Below are 5,319 nucleotides of genomic sequence, written 5' to 3' on the forward strand. Positions count from 1 at the left end.
GTGGTTGGCCTTTTCAGCACTCGACCTTCAGCCCCCCCGATGAATAAAGTAGTGCCCTCTCAGGTTGAAATGTGGTGTGACCTTGGAGATGATCCACCCGTGCAAAATATCATTTCCTTAATTAATCCAGTTAAGAATCAAGCACAATCAAGGAAAACATCCTAATATCATCTTTCAAGAAATTACTCCTTATTTCCATGTTCTTATTCCCATGACAGTTTGTCATCATAGAACCTTGCCGTGCATTTATCATCGATCATAAGCACTTGAAATAATCATCCAAATGACAAACCAACAACCAGGTGAATGTAAAAGCATTTAGGGTGTTGTTCAATCAACCAACAAAACCAATTATATTTCCAAACAATGCGATAATATTTGTGATAATATTTCCATCTAGATATTCGCTTTCCCCCTTGGGATCTAAGCAATTCTATGCAAAATTTACTTAACACTTTGGCTAAGACACATTTCAAGGTCTCATACAACTATGCAAGAATGTAAATTCTAATGAACACTTACATTGATCGATAACTCGACCTTTTTTCCAACAAGTTTAGAAGTATTGGTCTTTACTTGGTCCCAGGGTTTTCTAATCCTTGAGCTCTTCATTTGCCCTCTTGTGTGAGAAATCAGAGTTTGCAACAAGAAAAATATGCACAAGGGAGAAGAGAGCTCAAAGTACAATAACAAAATCTTGCTTATTAAGTTTTTTAGAGTATAACTTGTGTACACTCTCCCACCACTAATAGTGACCCATAGGCAGTTTATATAGCCTCTGCCAAGCTAGGCTTAGGGTTTTCCTTTCCCCTTAAGGCCATTCACATACATCTACCCTTATAGACCCTTGCTTAGGGTGGATTCCCATGCCTATATTCTAACACCCCCCCAGTTCTAGGGTAGCATTGCATCACAAGACATGTTAAAGTTTCCCCCCTCAATCAAACGGGATGCCTTTATAAATTAGGCTACAAGGATATTCATAGATAGAGAATGTTACAAGACTCAAAAGAGTTGGTCATCTATGGATTGGGAGGCAAATTTGGCCTCCAATTCCTTAGGTACTTTTGGAACACTAGGACACTTACTGGTCTTTTTGCATTTATTGCACTTCATTTTGTCAGGATATTTCTTCCAGCAATTGCTTACAATATGCCCTTTTTTGTGACAGAACGAGCACTTAGTAGAAGCGGTATGGACTAACACTTGCTCACGAGAAGTGAATGCTGAAGTTCCTTCAGTATGGTTTCTCTTCTCTTCATCTAGGCAAGACTGGATGATACTTGCCAAGGTTGGGTTTGGAATATTAGTTAGGGTAGTCACAAGGGTTGGAAAACCCTTCTTCACAGACTTTAGAAGGATGGTAATGGCATCTTCATCATGAATGGATGCTTGAACAGAGGCAAGATGTACCATAAGCCCCTTCATATGTGAATAAACTTGCTTAGATCTTCTCCCTGTTTGTATTCCAAGCTGAAAAACTCAATCTTTAGAAAGATCTTGGAGTTCTTCCCTTTAGCACCGTAGAGCCTTTCAAGTTCATCCCACTTCTCTTGGTAGTGGAGGGTTGGTCAATATGATGAATTAAAGATTCATCTAAATGAAGCATGATGACGGCCTGAGCTCTTTCATCATCTTCTACATCAAGGGGATTGGATGGATCAATAACTTTGGTCCCTTTTATGAAGGGCTAGTAGCCTCTTTCCATCGCTTTGTATTTTACCAAGACTTGCCAAGGATGGAAATCTTTTCCATTGAACTTGCAAATTTGAGGCCTTATATCTGCATAGGTCATGGCCATTTTGGAAGGTCTTACCTATTTCCTTAAGCAATGGCAGTGTCTAGTCCTTTACAAGTGGCCAACTACAACCAAATAACAGAACTGATAGCCAACTTTTAAAGTTGTAGAGTTGAAAACGGTTGGAAATCATACATATGCAAGATCTCAAGATAGAATTTAGGAGGTCCTGTTCTTCAAACAACTCTTGATTCAAGCTTTATTGTTTTCCTGGGTTTCAACAAGGTGCACTTTGACTGGACTTCAGGCTCTTTCCGATAATGTGGCCTATTAGAGGAGTTCTTGGTGGAGTATGGCTTATCAATCAACTCTATGCTCTTGGATGAATCAAAGGAGAGTACAATAACACTCATATATCCGATGTACCAATAGCAAACTAATATTGGGATATGGTCTATGTGTTTATAGTTGTACACATAGCCTTACAACCAAGCAAGAAGAGGTAAATGACATAAGGCACTTGATGGATTTGATTTTTTTATTTAAAAAACTAGATTGAGTCAATGTCCAGCTAGCAACATGATTGTAAAATGCAACATTAGTGCTTACAAGCACTCATCTCAAAGTTTATGCCACTTGAGGTGTGAGATGTGGATTGTTTTATGAACTAAGGAGGTCCACCGAGAGTAAGAGACTTTGAAATAGAGCTTTCAAATTTTCAACTAACTTTGGAGAAGATCAATCAGTGATTATAATAACTGTTAATGATAGCAGTAGTGAAAATTTTTGAAATGTGAAGAAAGCTTGAGGTTTGGCTATGGCTGCTAGGAGACATGCAATTGGGGTTTGCCTCTGTGTGACCAGCAGAGACAGAATTTTTCCAAACCCTTTTAGGGTTAGGAAGCCCACTTGGGGGGCTATCGTTGCCCCAAGACGCCCTCCATTATTGTGTCTTCTATAGGCAGTGCCATGGAGATGAACAGGAGGCTGCGAATTCTATGCTTGATTTTTTATTTCTTCCATGCTCCCCTCCATGATGTTTTATTTTGCCCTCTGATCTGTCATGCCAGTTCGGCTTGTGTTGGGACATAAGTCTTCAGTAGAACTTAGGAGCTGAAATGCTCTCCTTTGGCTTCCCTAGGTCCTCCAAGTTTTGGGGGGTCAAGGTTTGGCTATGGAGGTAAGAGGGAGAAGATGAAGATGATGGAAAATCATGTGCACTTAGTGAAGCTGAGGATAAAGGAAGCTGAAACCATGTGAGAAATCAAAGTTTGCAACAAGAAGAATGTGCACAAGGGAGAAGAGAGCTCAAAGTACAAGAACAAAATTCCTCTTACTAAGTTACTTAGAGTACAACGCTTGGGTACACTCTCTCACCACTGATAGTGACTCATAGGCTATTTATATAGCCTCTGCCAAGCTAGGGTTAGGGTTTTCCCTGCTCATTAAGGCCATTCACATACATCTACCCTTATAGACCCTTGTTTAGGGTGGATTTCCATGCCTATATTCTAACACCCTGGAGTTGTTGTTTGCATCTAGCCCAACCCCAAATAGGATTGATAAACATAGTAGCTATCGGACGGATCTCGAGGCATCTTAGTTTTAACCCTTATGATCATTGTTTATACTAGCTATGCATAACAACAAGATTCCAATCTATCAAACAAGAGCTATCATTTCGTATTGTTAGCAAGAGTTATGGCAAAGCCTAGAGTTTCAAAAATGATTCTCTTTAGACTGGGTTGCTTACCACGACATCCATCAAGCGTGCAAGTACAACATACTTTCAGCATGGTGAAAAAAAACATATCTATTATTTACAAGAAAAGGGGAGTCGACACTACCTTGGAATCTTATATGCTATTTATGCTATGTACGAATTTGTTGCATAGCAACTAAATGCAATTTACTTCTCTTGATACCTGCGCTTTGCAAACTCCATCTTTTGAATGAGATGAAACTTATCCCTTGACCTATTCTCATGTGGCATAGTACGGGTCTAATAATGCATCTCATGCAGGAATCAAATCAAGCATCTATTAATTTGGAAATACATTACTTACGACCGGTACCGCAATTGGGTTGGTAGTGATGACCTTGCTTGAGGCTTCATTGCGGGTTATGGGATTTCCACATGCATTCGACATTCTTTGCTTGGGGGCATTTCTCGATCTTCTTTGCCTTAAACGCAATTCGCACAAGACTTCAATGCCTTTTACTCGATTAGCGTGGGCCAATTGGGAAAAAGTTGAGCTTGTAGGGTGGAGGACAACAATCTCGCGAGAAAGGGGAAAAGATAGGTGCATGCGGCCACCCTCTTAAGTGGGGAAAAGAAGGACCTTCGAATATTCCTCTCTCTCTCTCTCTCTCTCTCTCTCTCTCTCTCTCTCTCTCTCTCTCTCTCTCTCTCTCTCTCTCTCTCTCTCTCTCTCTCTCTCTCGTTCAATGTGCCATTCATCACGGCCTCCTTTAATTCCATGGGGCGAGGGGGGGGAAACGTTGGAGTGGTGGTGGCGAGGACCACCACCTATCATCATCCGCATGGCGGCGGGGGCTCCTTAGCCCTCAAGGTGGTCGTGGGCCTCAATACGCCCAAGGGGGGGTGGTAGGCCACGTGGCCTCCCCCTTGTCATCATCGATTACTTCCTCGTCATCCTCTTCCTCCCCGTTGATGCCATCATGCCACTCCCTCTTCCTATCATCATCGACGATAGGTGGGGAGGGTAATAAATTTTTTTTACATTAATTAAAAATTATAGGGGGGAGGGGTTTCCTTTGCGGAGTGGGTGGGGGATATTACATCTCTCCCCTTAGAGAACTCAAGATGTCCCCATCTCGGAGGAAATGGGGAAGACAAGCATTAATGGGGCTTAAGGCCTATGGGTTAGAACCCACCATGCATCCACTCATGTAGTGCAAATCATATTATTGCAATTAACCGTAGGTGCAAGAGTAGGATTTATTCCTAATATAAGTTGTATTACATCTCAAGAGAATTTCTAGGATTGCTAATCATCCTGAAAAGGTCATTTGATTCCTCTATATATCCAAAAACTGCACCTATGTAGCTTCGTTTCCTTGGAGGCTCAATGTCTTCCGGACTTAAGTCAAGGCAGTCTGCTTGGACATGCCCTAGCTCGTTGCAGTGGAAACATTGATGGTTGGGACATCTCCTATGGATGTGCCCTATCTCTCCGCACGTGTGGCATCTCTTATCCTGACCTTGGGAATCATCTTTGTCACCCTTGTGGCAACATGGGAGCTTTAGAAACAGGCCAAGAAGTACATTGTGAGATTAGGAAATCTAGATTAGAAAGTAATGCTTTTCTAGGCAAATATTGGTAGATATGTATGTCAAATGCGGCTCTCTCATAGAAGGATGCCGAGTGTTTGACAAGCTACATGTATGGTGATGTTGTATCATGGAATGAAATGATGAAGGTTTATGGTGAGAACAATGAAGGTAGCATGGATGTAGAATGCTTAGAGGACATGCAACCACAAGTTGTGAATCCCAAAATATCATTTTCACCTCTCTTCTTGCAGCATGTAGCCATTTTACCATGGTCTCTAAATGT

This window comes from Lygodium microphyllum, chromosome 18 (genome assembly GCF_053477565.2).
Source record: "Lygodium microphyllum isolate KBCC chromosome 18, Lygodium_microphyllum_v1.1.10, whole genome shotgun sequence".
Classification (NCBI taxonomy): Eukaryota; Viridiplantae; Streptophyta; class Polypodiopsida; order Schizaeales; family Lygodiaceae; genus Lygodium; species Lygodium microphyllum.